This window comes from Podarcis gaigeae (genome assembly GCF_964106915.1).
Source record: "Podarcis gaigeae genome assembly, chromosome: 2".
NCBI classification, from domain to species: Eukaryota; Metazoa; Chordata; class Lepidosauria; order Squamata; family Lacertidae; genus Podarcis; species Podarcis gaigeae.
Window position 1 is genome coordinate 106,251,716 of NC_139679.1, and position 19,073 is coordinate 106,270,788.

The 19,073-nt window shown below is 50.4% G+C and overlaps 1 protein-coding gene across 3 annotated transcripts in view; it reads right to left on the reverse strand.

Moving 5' to 3' along the window:
• The window catches only part of LOC310837765 (G-protein coupled receptor 22-like), a 37,655-nt gene extending 28,214 nt beyond the window's left edge, over nt 1-9,441 (reverse strand). For 2 of the 3 annotated variants that reach the window (XR_014560614.1, XM_083724841.1), the window contains exon 1: nt 8,961-9,280. The gene's annotated coding sequence lies outside the window, so the exon portion shown is untranslated. Of the gene's footprint in view, nt 1-8,960; nt 9,281-9,306 lie in introns of those variants that run through there. The other variant, XR_014560613.1, reaches the window with a different exon arrangement.
• Nucleotides 9,442-19,073: the final 9,632 nt, after the last annotated feature.

The window sequence follows — 19,073 nt, forward strand, 5'->3', positions numbered from 1 at the left end:
TGGAACGGATTAATCCGTACTTCACTACTTTCTATGGGAAAGCATGCCTTGGTTTTGGAATGCTTTGGTTTTGGAGCAAGTCTTCCGGAACGGATTAAATTTGAGAACCAAGGTGCCACTGTACTGCACCCAGGGTCAGAGGCTGTATACTTCGAGTGTTTGTTGTGGGGGAGGAAGGGAAAGGAGAAAGTTGGCTGCTTTGAGACTCCTGAAGGGGAGTGAAAGGCGGGATATCAAATCCAAATATCAGTTTCTGGGAATTTGGAGAGGTAGAATGCCACTCCCCCCCCAGTTTCTTTTTTTTGGGGGGGTAGGCCTCCCAGAGGCATCAAGTTGGCCACAATGGGAGCAGAATGCTATGTGGGCAGAGCTTTCCTTAGGTTATCTAATCATTTCCTTAGCCAGATGGTCCACAGTAGCAGTCATTTAAACTATCTGGAAAAGCTGTGTACTGTATATTTATCCAAGCAATGTGACAGAGTTAGCTGCTATCTCAAAAATTTGTGTTCCATGTGGCAAGATAGTTGCTATCTCGCCCATTATTAAACCACTTTCTTCTTTGGATAATCCTGCACTACACTGATTCTCTGTTCTGCTAGGTTCCTGATATGCCCACTATTCCAATTGTCTCATTTCGTACCAAGCAATCCAGTTCGTCAAAAAAAATGGATGTACCGTGCCATATTAGAAGCAAAAAAACTTGTTCTGATGAATTGGAAAAGCCGCAAAAAGATTCCATTGAGCACATGGATTGACAATATGGACAGACTAGCCACATACGAACGAACTGCATGTCGACGCAAATTAAGAATGGCTAAATATGAAGAAATCTGGAAGGAATTTAATATTTAAGCGATAAGTCGGACGGTGGTGGGAAGTAGGGGGATGACAGGTGGGGAAGTATTGTTAAAAAGGTGTAGTCATAGGTATATCAGTACTCAAATCTGAAACGTTAAATTGTGTTATTGCGGTTTTTGTTGTATGTGTTTTTTGTGGTCGTTGTTTGTATTGAAAAAATGATTAAATAAATTAAAAAATACCAAACACTCCAGCTCCCCCACCTTGGCTTTCCACTCCAAGCCAAACTATACTCTGTCCTGCTACTCTTTGCACTGGCTCAATGACGGTTGCAGCGCTGCAAGCATGGAACAGGGACACTGCAGTTAATATTCCAGGCTAATCCAAAATGAAAGCGGTATCTAATCCTTTGCATGGGCCATGAAATGATCTGGCTTGGAGCCCGACTATTATTTTTTTAAAGACTGGCCTGGTCTTCTCTCTTGTCAAAAAGAACATCCAGGTTGCTAAACAAGGGTTAACAGCGATGGCTGCACTTGAGCGCCTGCCTCTTCCCCATTTAGGACACCAGTCGATCCCTTGCCTTTCACGTTGCGCAACTGAGCATGACAGAAACAGCGCAAGGCAAAGGCAGCAAGGTGTGCACAGGCCGGCGGGAGGGGGGCGGGTTGGGGAGGGAAGGAATAAGCAGAGTTTTAATTTAACCAAAACAATTACATGCATAGAGATTTCATCAGCAATGACTTTTCTTCTTTAATCCTTCGAACAAGGCAGCACTTGGAAGGGGTGGGGGCCAACGTTTCTGCACAAAAGTGTTGCGCTCTTGTTCTTGCGCAGCCAAGGTCACTGTTCAATACCTTTCCGTTCCGGAAAAAAAGACCAGCCTGCAGGTGACTGAAAAGCACAGTATGGCTTGCGACGAGTGCGCCGGCTTTCTTGACCTAATTCAGGACCTGGGTAGGGAACTGGCTGCCCTCAATGAGAAACAGCCAAGCTGTTGGGCAGCGAGTGCCAAAATGGACGTAGCTCAGGGGGACAGCACCTGCTTTGCATGCAGAAGGTTCCAGGTTCAAGACATGAAATCTTCCTCAGGCAAGGCTGGGGGCATGAAGCTCTGGAGAGCTGCTGCCAGTCCGTGCAGACAGCACTGAGCTGGGTGGACTGAAGAAAAAGAAGAAGAGTTTGGATTTGATATCCCACTTTATCACTACCTGAAGGAGTCTCAAAGCGGCTAACAATCTCCTTTCCCTTCCTCCCCCACAACAAACACTCTGTGAGGTGAGTGGGGCTGAGAGACTTCAGAGAAGGGTGACTGGCCCAAGGTCACCCAGCAGCTGCATGTGGAGGAGCGGGGAAGCGAACCCAGTTCCCCAGATTACGAGTCTACCGCTCTTAACCACTACACCACACTGGATCTCATCTGATTCACTGTAAGGCAGCTTCCCATCTCCCTATTCAGGGTGCAAATGGGTTGCACAGTCTTCCAGTGCTTGATGATGGGGCAGGATTGACGTGGTGGCGCTGGAAGGGGTTTCTAGAAAGTATTCATATGCCAGCTGCACCAAGACCAAGAACCTCACAACCCACTTTTTACAGGTTTCTGTTGCAGAATTTTGTTATGGGAAAGCTCTGGGACACAGCTGGGCTTCTGCAGCAAACATTCACCGATTGCATTTATACTTCACCTTTTCCTCCAAGGAGCTCAAAGAAACGTGCATAGTTCCCAACCCCCCCAATCCTCCTCATTTAATGTTCACAACAACCCCGTGAAGTAGGACGGGCTGAGAGGCCGTGTCTGGGTCAAGGTCACCCAGCGAGAGCCAGAGCCATGTGGGGATTTGAACCCTGGTCTCTCCCAGCTCCTGGTCTGACACTCTAGCCAGTATACCACACTGTCTCTTTACAGTGGAAACCATTTGGTGGATGACGCTCTTGAGCGTGCAATTAACACAGTGGAAAGGAAAGGCTTCCAGCTGGGTTAGTATGAAACTACATACTGTATAGACCATCGTCTAAGACAGGGTCAGCAAACTTTTTCAGCAGGGGGCTGGGTCCACTGTCCCTCAGACCATGTGGTGGGCGGGACTATATTTTTTTTTGGGGGGGGGGGAATGAATGGATTCCTATGCCCCACAAATAACCCAGAGATGCATTTTAAATAAAAGGACACATTCTACTCATGTAAAAACACATTGATTCCCAGATCGTCAGCGGGCTGGATTTAGAAGGTGACTGGGCCGCATCCAGCCCCTGGGCCTTAGTTTGCCTACCCATGATCTAAGGTTATGGGACTCTTATGCAGAAAAGCGAATGAAGTTTGACTGAGAGCATCCTATGTAAATTGGAGGGGGGAGGGGCCGCGAAGCAGACTCCAGGGGATGCAATGCAGCAAGCTGTCAATCACTCAGTATCTGAAAATTCCATTCTTCGCCCCCAGCAAGTGGAAGGAGACCAACTATTAACGGGTGTTGAAGTGACAGAGATGAGACAGAGCGGGGAGAAAGACGGGAGCGAAGACTTGCTGTGTTATATTGGTAAGCGGCATCATCTGCGGTGCATCCCACACAATGCCTGGTTCTTTTCAGAAACATGCAAGATTTCCCTGTTGTGGACCCTCAAACGCTACTGCCCTCTGCCCCAGCCCTACACTCCAGGAAAAGGAGAGAGATCTGTCAAGCCATCCAACCGCCCCCGCGCCCGCCCCCAAATCTCTCTGTTACTTGGAATGAACTATGAAACCAATATGTACCATTTAGGGTCTGTGCGCGAGCTGCATTGTGTGTGTGCGCTTTATGGGCATTCGGCTAATGTGCCGAATGACCCCTGGGCATAGACACAGACTTATGAAATAAGGATGCCAAGCACCGCTCTGCACGGCCCATTAACCCCCATGCTGCCCCGCGGAGTCTCATAGACTGAACCACAAGAGAAGATGATCTGCTGTGAAGATGATGAAATCTGTCTAGTTAGACCACCACCACTTGAGCTGTCCAAGTACATATCTCTGCCTTCTTTTGGGGGGGGACAGGGGGGGAACCATAACAGCATCCAGTGCAACTGACTTTCGGGGTTGGTGTGTTGTGCGACAAGCACACAGAGTGCAATGAGATTGAGTGTTTTTTGGGGGGAGAGGCTTGGTTAATTTCATTGTACACAGGTTGTACATTGACAATAAAGGTATTATTATTATTATTATTATTATTATTATTATTATTATTATTATTACCTCACGGTCCCACCTTCCCAGTTCCTAATCCAGTTACGAAATACATATGAATCCCTGTAGAGTTTGGACAGCAGGACTGTAACTGCTACATAACCCTATACAGTGGTACCTCGGGTTAAGTACTTAATTCGTTCTGGAGGTCCGTTCTTAACCTGAAACTGTTCTCAACCTGAAGCACCACTTTAGCTAATGGGGCCTTCTGCTGCTGCCACGCCACTGGAGAACGATTTCTGTTCTCATCCTGAAGCAAAGTTCTTAACCTGAAGCACTATTTCTGGGTTAGCGGAGTCTGTAACCTGAAGCGTATGTAACCTGAGGTACCACTGTACAGTGGTACCTCAGGTTACAAACACCTCAGGTTACAAATACTTTGGGTTACAGACTCCACTAACCTGGAAGTAGTACCTCAGGTTAAGAACTTTACCTCAGGATGAGAACAGAAATTGCGCGCCGGCAGCACAGCAGGCTCCATTAGCTAAAGTGGTACCTCAGGTTAAGAACGGTTTCGGGTGAAGAACAGAGGCACCACTGTACACCCATTAAGACAGGGTGTCTCCCTAGCTTAAATCCCAGGGCTTAACCCTGGAAGAGGTGAAGAAAGAAACTGAGAGAGAGGGCTGAATGTATTGAGAACAGCATTAGACTTTTGCTGGGGGAAGACCTGTGTTCAAATCCCAGCCACGAAACTCCTTGGGTCAGTCAGTATAGCTCAATTCAGCCAGACTCCCTTTCTGCAATGAGCATCATGTGAGGGAAAGAGCGCAAGGTATGCTCACTGGCCTTTCTCCTGCCATTGTGTCTCTCGTCAGCAGCTACACATTGGAGAAGGTCTGAATCAGAGAGGCTAGTGCAGTGTTTCCCATACTTGGGTCTGCACCTGGTTTTGGACAAGAACTCCTATCATCTCTAGCTAGCAGGACCCGTGGGCAAGGATGATGGGAACTGTAGTACAAAAACAGCTGGAGGCCCAAGTTTGAGAAACACTGGGCTAGCTTGTGTGTAGGCTTCTGGCACAACCGAGAACCCTGATTGCCAGGGCCAGACTTTAAAAGATTCCCCAGTTATGGCTCCCTGCCCAGTGTTATTGACAGTGCCCTTCCCATCAAAGTCCCCATGCAGTATGGCTGCTGGCTGCCAGTCACTCACTCACTCAGCAGTTACTCACATATGTGTTAACCCAGCAACACTTTTTTTTATTGCCAATGAGCTGCCACTTAGCCCTGTTTTGTGGCAAGCTGCTGCCATCTTGAATTCTCCCAGGATGCAATGCCTGATGTTGGTACTGTACTGGATTGATAGCATGAGACAGGGATATATGCACGCTAGCCTTCAAGTCTAGGCCACCCTACTCAGGCAACTGCCTGGATCACCTACCCAAACCCAATTTCTATAGGTTAAAAAAAGGTAGAGAATGTAGAGGATCCTGGGACAGTTACGTCCAATCGAAGGCGACTATGGGGTTGCAGTGCTCATCTCGCTTTCAGGCCAAGGGAGCCGGCGTTTGTCCACAGACAGCTTTCTGGGTCATGTGGCCAGCATGACTAAACTGCTTCTGGTGCAATCTCTAAAGTGATTGTCAGGTTTTTGCAGGCAATACTGAGCTGATTTCTGTTTTTTAACCTTTCAGTCGTATGACTTTATTTATATATAATTGTTTGTAAACCACTCTGATTATTATTTTTTAATAGCTAGTGGTATAGAAATATTTTTAATATATAAGTAAATAAATAAAATAATGTGGACTAGAATCCCCATTTCCTAGTCCATAAGAGCACATTGAAAGATTGGGGAGAAATGCCAGCCACGTACCACCTTAACTGTGAGAATGGTAGGGAGGATTAAAGCGCATTAAATATTCAGAATCTTGACTACCGAAACCTGTAGAATAATTCAGGGAGGAGACGGCAAAACAGTAAAAGCTATGCTTATGCTCAAGGCTGGACTGACTCCAAAAATAAACATCTCCCCCTTCTCCCCTCTCCATTAACATGCGCGGCAGTGGGCTACAAAGGAAGACCAGGAGCCTGGCAGCGACAGAACCACAACATCAATGCTAACACAGTATCAGGGCACCTCCCAACCAATCAGTTATCCTCCCAAGCCCTGCAGCTTGGCAAAGAAACATCATTATCTTCATTTTATAAGTGAGGCACAGAGTGAGATTGACTTGGCCACGTTGGAAAAATGAGTCTGCTCTAGAGTTGCAAGCAATAATAAATCAAAGACAGCCAACTCCCTCCCCCCAAAAAACACACATACACTCGACAGAACCCACTTTTCACCCACGGAAGACTAAAATCTGGACTCCTAACTCCCTACATATTCCCCTTTCCTCCCCCAAAGACATTTCCTAAGTCAAATACTAAGACAAAAAGAGACAAACCAAAGCCCCAAATCCTATTCCCTGTCCTCCCACCAACTATGCCTTAAAACCCACTTTTGGGAAATTACAGGTGGCCTATGCATATATTGAAATGTGCACACTAAGGCCGATTTCTGTTTCAGAGATCCAAGGGGGTTGTTTCACACCATTGCACTTCTCAGGGCAGAGAAACACTTCCCACACGGGAAAAAGCTATACTGTATGCAGATCACCTCTCAATTGCCTATAGATAATCTCTTCTTACAGCCAGCCAAGGAAGGATCCTAGACACAGGCACATTGTGTTCTACTGTCTCTCCGAGTCAAACACAAGCACAGCCATGCCTGGTGCCCCGAGGTACGTTTCACACATTGCTCAGTGAACGCACGCTCAACAGGCAGATGCAGCCAACCACGTACCCCTGACTAGCATATGGCTGTTTGCAAACATGTCTATTGCATCCACATCTTGCAATTTAGGTGTAGACTTTTAAGCCGCTCAGAGCGTACACCATGCACCTAAATCGTAAGATGCCAAAGGAGGCTTCGGTATATAAAACTCCCTCGGTGCCACACAACCTATTAAGATTACAAAACAAAGAAATGACGAAGATTAAAGTACAGAGATAAGCAGCCAGAAACCCAATACAATCCAGCAAAACTATACCATAGAACAAAAATACAGAACATGCTGAAATGTTCAGGCAACTTGGTGGTAGTGGTGGTGGGGAATCTTTGCTTGGTCCTGGACTGGCTCCAATCAAGTAGGAATTATACAGACTGGGAGCCACAACCAAAAAGGTGCTATTTCCCCCTCTGGTTACCTCCCACCCACCTTGGGATGGCGGGCCTTTTGGGACCCAGAAAAGCACCTTTGATGAGAGGCATAAATATGTAATGGCTGAAGCGGAACTGGGATAGCTCAGTTGGCAGAGCATGAGACTTTTAATACCAGGATCATGGGTTCGAACCCCACCTTGGGCAAAATATTCCTGCATTGCAGGGGGTTGGACTAGATGACCCTCATGGTCCCCTCCCAACCCTATGATTCTGTGACCTAGCTTGCAATGGCGGAGTGGAAGCATAGCTGGCGTCTGTCCCTGGTTCATTTGCCCACCCTTCCCTGTTCCACATGGCACAACCCCTGGTCAGAATCTTGGCCCCTGCATGGAGGGGGGAATGGCAAGGACTATGGGGCAGCTGGCACCCATAAGGTGGCAGGCCAGCAGAGGTTTGCCAAAGGGTTTCCAGCTAGCTTGGCACCTCCAAGCCAATCCTCACCTGCTCCCTTCAGAGGATGAGGGAGTCTCGTTGGCCCCCATTTCCCTCCTCCCTCACAGTGGAAATCTCTCCACCTCAAAAATTAAAGGCTCCTGAGATTGCCCCACAGCCAGGGGTGCCAACTTGGATAAATAATATTGGGGAGGGGGCAGGTAAACCCCGCCCTGCGTAATTGACCACATGATGGGGTGCATTCACACCGTTTGAATGGCAATGCCCATCAACTTTAGGGCAATGACCATCAATTTTATAGGGGAGGGCCCACAGCATCTCCCCAAGTATTCAGGCTGCTACTTCCTTCGAAGGAGACCCGGCTCGCTCCAAACCTACCTTCTCCCATTCCTTCCAGAGGCGGCCCAGGAATCCCAAGTTACGCTGCCACTCCGCCCCCTCGACTGCCCTGAAGTCACGACACCCCCACCGCCTCCCCTCTCTCCTCGGTCCCGGCTTTTTAACCCGCCCCTTCCTCCTCCTAGGCAAACAAACCAGCAAAAAGCGCGGGCGGGCTCCCCCCCCCATCCTCCCTCGTAAGTCCCGAGTGCCCGACGCCGGCCCAGCCCGGACGGAGCCACGTCCACCTTAGAGGGCAACGCGCCGCCGCCCCCGCTCCTGCTGCCCAACCTGCCCGGCTGCCCTCCCCGCTCGCGCAGAAAGCCGCAGCCGCAGGTCGCTTCCCAAGGTCAGCGGGGAAGAAGCCCAGAGCTGCTTCCCGGCCAGGACTGCTGCCAGCCGGCCCGCAGCTCCTCGCCTTCCCGGGCTACTCCCTCGACCCTCCGCGACGGAGGAAAGCCAGAGCTCTGCTGGGAAGCCCCGACGACGAGGCCACCTTGGCGCCAAAAGGGGGACAGCAGGTGGGTGGGTGGGTGGCGGGCAGAGGTGGCAGCGGCGTCTGCCCCCCGCTCTTTGCGCAAGGGCAAGACTTCGCCTGAGCTTGGGCACCTGTTTACAAACACGAGGCTCGCCCCGAGGCCATGGTGCCTCGGAGCATGTGCAGAAAGCGTCTCTCTCCAACGGGCACCGTTCTCCTCACGCCTAGGCATGTCCCCCCCCCCCCGAGAAAGCAGCCTCCTGACGAGGGACGTTCCTTGCGCGCTGACCCCCTGCCTTTCTCCTAAGCCAGCCCGGGGGGTGGGGAGCGTCCCTCCTTTTCTCCCGGCCGTCCCCCCCCCCCCAACCGGGCTCGTTATCCCGTCTGGAACTCTTGGGGATTTGCTGCCCCGGCCTGGCCCGCCTTTGCGGCCGCGGACATCCCTGCTGCCTCCCTGCCCGTCCCCGGAGCAGCGGGGGCGCTCACCTGGGGCCGACGGCTCGTATCTCAGCGGAGGCGAAGGCGCAAGCCCGGCTGCGGCATCTCCGTGCGGCTGCCCAGGAGCTGCTGCTCGCCATCATCCCCGTCAGCAGCACTGCCGCTTCGCCTCCTCCTCCTCCTCCTCCTCCTCCCAGCGCCACCCTCCAGCTCGGCGGGCTCCGTTGCTTTCTCTCCCTCCTGGCCCAGCCTGTGAAGCCGGCGACGGGCTCGTGGCCGCGCCGCGCGCCGCTGCCTGCCTGCACATCTGGAGAGCTGCGCGCGAGAGAGCGCAAAACATTAAAAAACGCGCGCGCGCGCAAAAACCTCCTTCGCGCTTCGCAGCAGGACGAACCTGGGCGCGCCGTCGCCGCAGAGAGCCTCGCGCCTTTCTTGCCAACAGCCGGCAGCTCCCACGGTCCGGGCTGGATGGCGCGCAGCGGCGCGAGGGAAGGAGGGGCTTGGCACGTGCTGCTGCTGCTGCTGCTCCTCGCGAGCTCCTGCCCTCTCCGCGCAGCCACAGGGCGAGGGAGGGCCCAAGGGCGCTGCCCCGCCGCCCTCTCCACCTGCAGGGTGCGCTCGCGGATATAGGAAACTGACCCCGTTCTTTCCCCCTGGACAGGTAGAGGTAGCCATTCTTAATGCTGCTCCGTGGGGCGCTTGGCCGCAGACCCGCGAGCGGCCCTCTAAGGCCTTCTCTTCCGGTAGGGAGCGAGAGGAAGTGTGACCCCCCTGAGCAACTCAGCAGAAAAGCCCCCGCTCTTCTTCTTCCGCCGAAGCAATTCAGCGCAGCACCCTAGAAGGAGTGGAGAGCCCTGAAGCTCCTCCCCGGGGAACCCTAGGCCGATTAACTTGTCTACCTCACAGGGTGGTTGAGGACCTGGTCTGGACTCCGTGGAGAAGTGGCGGGCTCTACATGCAATACTTGCCTATATAAAATTGCTAGGCCTGGGTGCGAATTTGTGTGGCTTTGCAGAGATCACCACCAGCTTGCTAAAGCTACAACCCGATTCGGAATACAGTGGTACCTCGGGTTACATACGCTTCAGGTTAGATACGCTTCAGGTTACAGACTCCGCTAACCCAGAAATAGTACCTCGGGTTAAAAACTTTGCTTCAAGATGAGAACAGAAATCGTGCTCCGGCAGCGCGGTGGCAGCGGGAGGCCCCATTAGCTAAAGTGGTGCTTCAGGTTAAGAACAGTTTCAGGTTAAGAACGGACCTCTGGAACGAAATAAGTACTTAACCCGAGGTACCACTGTACTGATTTGGGAGAGCCAGCAGCTATGGCAATAGCTCGCCTCCCCAAAAGGGTATGGGAGAATGTGATGCCAACTTCCAATACCAAGACGAAGGTCTACCTAGCCTGCGTTTTGAGCATGCTGCTTTATGGAAGTGAGTCGAGGGCAACTTACAGCCGCCAGGAGCGACGCCTCAATGCCTTCCACATGTGCTATGTCAGGAAGGTTTTGGGCATTGCATGGGCAGTTTCAAACAAAGATGCGCTTTTCCAAGTCCACCTTCCCAGCATGTTTGCTCTCCTGTCTTAGCGACATCTACACAGGCTTGTCCACAGAATGGAAGATGGCAGGATCCCCAAGGACTTTCTCTGTGGGAGCTGGCTTCAGGCACCAGGCCCGTTGGCAGTCCAACTCTGTGTTACAAAGACATCAGCAAACATGGCATGAAGGCTGGCAACCTCTACCCCACCCTGTGGGGATCCCTTGCAGATGACCGCAGGTCAAGCAGTGACCAGAGGAGGAAGGATTCCTGGGGAGAAGCACAGAGAGAAGAAACACGACGGTGCATCTGCAACAGCAGAACCGGGCGCCTTCATCTGTCCCAGCTGCAACAAAACATGTCTCTCCCGTATCGGCCTCTACAGCCACCGCAACCTTCGAACAGTTTGACTTCACCTGCAAAGGTGCACTCCTCCATTGTCCCCTGAGATAGACAGATGCCAACAACTCGATGCTTTGCATTGCTGCGGTGAGTGAACAACCTCGTTCATGGCCCAGAATGGCTTCTGGCACCTTATTATGTTCATGGGAGAATTGCATGCTTGGAATGTTAGGGAAGTAAAACCCACCAGAACAGGAACTCCAGGTCCAGCGGACACAGACTTAGCTCCCCAAGAGTCTCCCCACCACTGGCACGGTTGCCCAAGAGGGAAGGTGACCCTCAGTTTGCAGAACAGCTCCCCACCTTCTGCATCACAATTTGAAAGGTATTGCAGCTTCCTTCTTCCCTGCCACCAGAGTGGGAAGGGTGCTGATCAAAGCTTTGGTGTGTGATGAAACCACTTTTTCGGAGACAAAGAAACAGGGCCAGTGAGTGGGAGACAAGGCCGGCCCACCCTTGAGGCATGGTGAGACTACTGCCTCGGGCGGCTGGTTCCTTGGAGGCTGGATCTGCCAACCCTGGAAGATCTGTGAGCTGGGGTGTCTGCAGACCTCATGTAAGACAGTGGATCTGCTGCCAGGAAAGCATGCACAGAGGGTCACATGAAGCTGCCTTATACCGGGTCAGACCATTGACCCATCTGACTCAGTGTTTTCAACACTGACTGGCAGCAGCTCTCCAGGGTTTCAGGCAGTCGTCTCCCCTGCCCCAGAATGGGGTCCCGAATGGGGCAACTGTGCCCCTGAAGGACCAGGTGCACAGCCTGGGAGTCATTTTGGACTCACAGCTGTCCATGGAGGCACAGGTTAATTCTGTATCCAGGGCAGCTGTCTACCAACTCCACCTGGTACGCAGGCTGAGACCCTACCTGCCCGCAGACTGTCTCACCAGAGTGGTGCATGCTCTAGTTATCTCTCGGTTGGACTACTTCAATGCGCTCTACGTGGGGCTACCTTTGAAGGTGACCCGGAAACTACAACTAACCCAGAATGCGGCAGCTTAACTGGTAACTGGGAGCGGCTGCCGAGACCATATAACACTGGTCTTGAAAGACCTACACTGGCTCCCAGTATGTTTCCGAGCACAATTCAAAGTGTTGGTGCTGACCTTTAAAGCCCTAAACGGCTTCGGTCTAGTATACCTGAAGGAGCGTCTCCACCCCCATCGTTCTGCCAGGACACTGAGGTCCAGCGCTGAGTGCCTTCTGACGGTTCCCCCGCTGCGAGAAGTGAGGTTACAGGGAACCAGGCAGAGGGCCTTCTCGGTAGTGGCACCCGCCCTGTGGAACGCCCTCCCACCAGATGTCAAAGAGAAAAACAACTACCCGACTTTTAGAAGACATCTGAAGGCAGCCCTGTTTAGGGAAGCTTTTAATGTTTAATGGGGACGCAGGTGGCGCTGTGGGTTAAAGCCTCAGCGTCTAGGACTTGCCGATCGAAAGGTCGGCGGTTCGAATCCCTGCGGCGGGGTGCGCTCCCGCTGCTCGGTCCCAGCGCCTGCCAACCTAGCAGTTCGAAAGCACCCCCAGGTGCAAGTAGATAAATAGGGACCGCTTACCAGCGGGAAGGTAAACGGCGTTTCCGTGTGCGGCTCTGGCTCGCCAGAGCAGCGATGTCACGCTGGCCACGTGACCCGGAAGTGTCTCCGGACAGCGCTGGCCCCTGGCCTCTTAAGTGAGATGGGCGCACAACCCCAGAGTCTGTCAAGACTGGCCCGTACGGGCAGGGGTACCTTTACCTTTACCTTTAGGTTATTGTATTTTATTATTCCGTTGGAAACCGCCCAGAGTGGCTGGAGAAACCCAGCCAGATGGGTGGGGTATAAATAAATTATTATTATTATTATTATTATTATTATTATTATTATTATCTGGAGATGCCAGGGATTGAACCTGGGACCTTCTGCATGCAATGCATGAGCCCTGCCAGCTGAGCTGCAGCCCTTCCCATGTACCTTACTCCCCCCCCCCCCGCTTCATGCTCTGCTTGTGTATATTTTTAAATAGAGCAAATATTGAAAGAACACTGTGAGTGATCTCCAGTGTTCTCTCCTCGAACCCAAATAGCGCTGCTCCCGAATTTCTCACGGTTCAGAGGAGTGGAAGGAGCTTAGGCTTATAAAAGCCCCCAAACTGGTTTAAAAATACATCTGCTGGAAGTTTTTGTCTTGGGTTTTAATCTCTGCCATGATGAATTCGGTTGGTGGCTTTAGGATGACAGGGTTGCCTAAGGGGGGCCCCCCCCAGCCCCCGTCTGTGAAAACGGGGAAAGAATAATACTCACCTGACACAGCTGTCATAAAGATTACAAGATAATGCACTTGAAGGGCTTTGAACACTTGAAAACCCTTATACAAAGGCCGCTTCCGATTAATAAATATGCAGTGCAATATTTATTACAATGTAATGGGTAAATATGTATTTGAATATAAATTTCCATTCGCCTGTGTCATGTTACGGCACTTAGTGCAACAGATCAGGGGTGCACACTGGGAGAGCACAGGGTCCAGAGGGTAAAGATCCAGTGCTTTCGTAAGGTTGCGGATGGTAGGCCATCTCTGCCAATCAGAAGGTCGGCGGTTCGAATCCCCGCGACGGGGTGAGCTCCCGTTGCTCGGTCCCTGCTCCTGCCAACCTAGCAGTTCGAAAGCACGTCAAAGTGCAAGTAGATAAATAGGTACCGCTTCTGCGGGAAGGTAAACGGCGTTTCTGTGCGCTGCTCTGGTTCGCCAGAAGCTGCTTAGTCATGCTGGCCACATGACCCGGAAGCTGTACGCCGGCTCCCTCAGCCAATAAAGCAAGATGAGCACCGCAACCCCAGAGTCGGCCACGACTCGACCTAATGGTCAGGGGTCTCTTTACCTTTAAACTGTGCTAGTGTGGTGCGGTGGTTCGAGCGCTGGACTGAGGCCAGGGAAACCAGGGTTTGAATCTCCGCTCAGTTACAAAGCTCGCTTGTCGGGCCAGCCACTGCCTAGCCTACCTCCGAAGGTTGTTGCGAGGATAAAATTGGGGGACGCGGGAAAACATGTCTGCCGCCTTGAGTTCATTGGAGGAAAGGCAGGAGGAGATATAAGTAACAAAAAATCCTAGCATCTGTATCGGGGTCAGTAAACTTTTTCAGCAGGGGGCCGGTCCACCGTTCCTCAGACTATGTAGTGGGCCGGACTATATTTTTTGGGGGGAAATGAACGAATTCCTATGCCCCACAAATAACCCAGAGATGCATTTTAAATAAAAGCACACATTCTTTTCATGTAAAAACACCAGGCAGGCCCCACAGATAACCCAGAGATGCATTTTAAATAAAAGGGCACCTTCTATTCATGTAAAAACACGCTGATTCCTGGACCATCCATGGGCCGGATTGAGAAGGCGATTGGGCCGCATCCAGCCCCTGGGCCATAGTTTGCCTACCCCTGATCTATATACAGTGGTACCTCGGGTTAAGTACTTAATTCGTTCCGGAGGTCTGTTCTTAACCTGAAACTGTTCTTAACCTGAAGTACCACTTCAGCTAATGGGGCCTCCTGCTGCTGCCGTGCCACCAGAGCACGATTTCTGTTCTCATCCTGAAGCAAAGTTCTCAACCCGAGGTAATATTTCTGGGTTAGCGGAGTCTGTAACCTGAAGCATATGTAACCCAAGGTACCACTGTATTACCATTTATCCCAGTATATGTAGGCATGTATGTAGGCTGAATCAAATTCCTAGTCTGTCTAGCCCAGTATTGTCTACACTGGCTGGCAGCAGCTCCCCATGGTTTCAGGAAGTTTATGGTCCCAATTCTACCTGGAGATCCTGGGGATTGAACCATCAAGCAGATGCTCTACGACTGATCTTTCTCCCTTCCCCTGTAAGTGTCCATGTGTCCCCGTGTGTCCCCCAGTATAACACAAAGCCAAAGCTCACTAATGACCTTCAGCTAGTCATGATCTCTCAGCTTAACCTACGTTACAGGATTGCTATGATAAAGTGGGGAAGAACCAGGTTCTGGGGTCTTTGGAGGAAGAATGAGATTAAATGTCATGAATAATCCTTACTGCATTCCCAGCAAGCCTCTGGGATAATCACACCGTAGCAAGCAATTGCAGGTAGCCATCTCAGTCCATGAAAACAAAACAATCCAACTGTAAAGCAAAACCCTCTTTTTAATAATTAGAAACAGCTAAAAAGTCACAGTGAAAGTGATTGCATTCTTGGCCAGCAAGATCTTGTTTAATCACCTATCCCTTTGGATTGCTAATTTTTGCCTAAAGTTAATATCCTTTGCATGCCACTGAGAGCAAGCTGCTGGTGATTAGCAGCGACGCAGCAAGCCTTGAACTCGGGTCTCAGAGATGCAGCTAGGGCTGCTCACAGACCAGACATTTAACGTAAAGTTACCAGATTTATGAATCCGGGGACACTTTTCAACTTCAATGGGTTTTGGATGGGGACTGATTTGTAAATCCGGGGACTATCCCTGGGAAACAGGGATGTCTGGTAACCTTAATTTAACGTGCATTTAAAGAGCTTACTCAGAAGAATCCTGGGGACTGAGTTTGCTGAGGGTGCTGTGGACTGTAGTTCTGTGACAGGTGAACTACAGTTCCCAGGATTCCTTGAAGAAAGCCACCTATTTTAAACATATGGTACATTTCAGTCTCAGCACCTAGGACTTGCCGATCGCATGGTCGGTGGTTCGAATCCCCGCGGCGGGGTGCGCTCCCGTTGTTCGGTCCCGGCGCCTGCCAACCTAGCAGTTCGAAAGCACCCCCGGGTGCAAGTAGATAAATAGGGACCGCTTACCAGCGGGAAGGTAAACAGCGTTCCGTGTGCTGCGCTGGCTCACCAGAGCAGCTTCGTCACGCTGGCCACGTGACCCGGAAGTGTCTGCGGACAGCGCTGGCTCCCGGCCTATAGAGTGAGATGAGTGCACAACCCTAGAGTCTGTCAAGACTGGCCCGTACGGGCAGGGGTACCTTTACCTTTACCTTTACATTTCAGTCTCTATTTTCTTGAGCACTGAATACTGTTTCTGGGTGGGCATCTGGTTTCTGGAATGTTTTAGAGGGAGAGACAATAAAGGGGGAGCAAAGTGGTCTCAGTGAAGCCATATTGTTTATTACAGCTCTACGTGTTTCAGAGTTAAGAAAACAGATAAGAGGCTTCTTTGCAAATACTGTATAAGCAGCTTCTGTGTCTTTAACATCTGCCTGGCAGGTGGTATTTAACAGGAAATTATTTTGCTGGCATGGATATGAAGGAATATGTTATGCTTCAAACCATGCGTTTTCTGTGTTTAACATTTTTGCTTTAATAGTTGCAACCCCCACCCCAGGGACCTTAGGGTGAAAGGCAGGTAATAAATTAAAACAAATAATAATAATCTCACCTGCTTCAGGAGCTATTGGCAGAAAACGGGCATTAGGACCATGATTCTTAAAATCCATAAACATAAAAAGATTCTGTGATAGGCTTAAGCGTTCAGAGTAGCTAAAGATTGTTGGACAATGTGAACTTTCTATAGAGCCAACTCATGCCAGTATATACTGTACAGTGGTACCTCGGGTTAAGAACTTAATTCGTTCTGGAAGTCCGTTCTTAACCTGAAACTGTTCTTAACCTGAAGCACCACTTTAGCTAATGGGGGCCTCTTGCTGCCGCTGCGCCACTGCTGCGCAATTTCTGTTCTCATGCTGAAGCAAAGTTCTTAACCCAAGGTACTATTTCTGGGTTAGTGGAATCTGTAACCTGAAGCGTATGTACCACTGTATATGTAACACATTATATTCTTAAGAATCACGATACGAAGGTTGTCAGATGATATAGATAGATGGATGATAGATAGATGATTGATAGATAGATAGATAGATAGATAGATAGATGATAGATATAGATAGATGATAGATGATAGATAGATAGATAGATAGATAGATAGATAGATGATAGATAGAGATAGATAGATAGATAGATAGATAGATAGATAGATAGATGGTAGATAGATGGTAGATAGATCTCCTAAAGAAGAAGCTATTTATAGCTTCTGCTTCTTCCCTGAAACACGCAGAGCTATAATAAAGAACCTTGCTTCAGTGAGCGCCAGAGCTTGTTCCCTCTTTTTTTGTCCTTTTTAGGTGCTCCTGCCCCCTATGCACGCGCGCACACACACACACACGTACGTTCTCCTGCACGGTTGGAGGGCAGCAATGCTTCTGAATACCAGTTGCTGGAAACCACACAAGTGGAGAGTGCTCTTGCACTCAGGTCCTGCTTGACAGTTCGCCACAGGCATCTGGTGTTTGGCCGCTGTGAGGACAGGATGCTGGACTATTATCATTATCATTTGTTGAATTTATATACAGTGGTTCCTCGGGTTAAGAACTTAATTCATTCCGGAGGTCCGTTCTTAACCTGAAACTGTTCTTAACCTGAGGTACCACTTTAGCTAATGGGGCCTCCCGCTGCCACCGTGCGATTTCTGTTCTCATCCTGAGGTAAAGTTCTTAACCTGAGGTGCTATTTCTGGGTTAGCAGAGTCTGTAGCCTGAAGCGTCTGTAACCCAAGGTACTGCTGTATTGCCCTATACCTAGCGGTCTCAGGGTGGTTCACAGAATAAAATCAAGATATAAAACCACAAAAATACCTAATAAAAATAAAAATAACAACCCAATTGCCCCCCCCCCAAACCCACATTTTAAAATGGCATAGGATGGAAATCGGATCAGCCAAAGGCCTGGTTAAAAAGTAACATTTTTGCCTGGCGCCTAAAGGTGTATAATGAAGGCGCCAGGCGAACTGGGGAGAGCGTTCCACAGATGGGGAGCCACTGCAGAGAAGGCCCCTTCTCGTGTTGCCACCCTCCGTACCTCTTAAGGAGGAGGCACACGAAGGAGGGCCTCAGAAGATGATCTCAGGGTCCGGGTAGGTTCATATGGAAAGAGGCGGTCCTTGAGGTACTGCGGTCCTGACCTGTTTAAGGCTTTGTGGGCCTGTTCCTGCAGGACTCCTTTTGTGTTCTTATGCATGTTAGAGAGAAAAAGTGTTTTGAATATTATCTCAAAACCCCACCCCCACCCACAAGGAACTGGCCAGGTGTTGCCCACAGTTCTTCGAGACAAAGAAGCAAAGCACATGGAGTGTGTCCACTTAGCCAACATCTGTGCCATCCTTCAACATTCCTGGTACCCTGTAGTTTTGGACTTGGGTTCCCATCAGCCCCAGCCAGCACAGCCAAAAACATCTGCGGGTCCCTGACTCAGAAGAAGAAGAGTTTTGGATTTGATATCCCGCTTTATCACTACCCTAAGGAGTCTCAAAGCGGCTAACATTCTCCTTTCCCTTCCTCCCCCACAACAAACACTCTGTGAGGTGAGTGAGGCTGAGAGACTTCAGAGAAGTGTGACCAGCCCAAGGTCACCCAGCAGCCGCATGTGGAGGAGTGGGGAATCGAACCCAGTTCACCAGATTACGAGTCCACCGCTCTTAACCACTACACCACACTGGCTGACCTGTGCTCACTTGCCAGAGTTGACTGTGCAACCTTCTGGCTATATCTTCAAGGGGTTTAGACCCTTTGCTAAACCACTGAAACTCAAAAGAGTGGGGATGGAGGCGCCTGCCATCAACGAGAGAGCGAGGAATAGAGCCTAAGGGCAAGGCAGCATTGGAGGAAGATGCTGTGAGCCAGACAAGGGAGACCCCTTGCTTGTTCCTCTCCAAAGCCCTGGAACTGGGAAACGTATGGACTGACAGCATTTACATTCCGCCAGTTCTGTGAAATCTCTTTGGGAAGTGGAGTCAGTCAGAGAAGTGGTGGGAGGCCAGAGGATTAATGGTGTGACCTCCTTTTCAGAACCGGGCTGGTGGGGACCAGTAGAGATAGCAGCTATTCTATCCTGGCAGTTCCCCCTCTGAAGCTTCTATTTGCATCACAAGGGAAGCTCCCATTGGTGCAACTGGAGGCTTCACTTAAGATGCAAATAGCAGCTTCAGAGTGGGGAATTTGGTTGAGCATAAAAAGGTAAAGGACCCCTGACAGTTAAGTCCAGTTGTGAATGACTCTAGGGTTGCGGTGCTCATCTCGCTTTACTGGCCAAGGGAGCCGATGTTTGTCCGCAGACAGGTTTTCCAGGTCATGTGGCCAGGATGACTAAGCCGCTTCTGGCGCAACGGAACACCGAAACCAGAGCAGCGCATGGAAATGCCATTTACCTTCCTGCTGGAGCGGTAACTATTT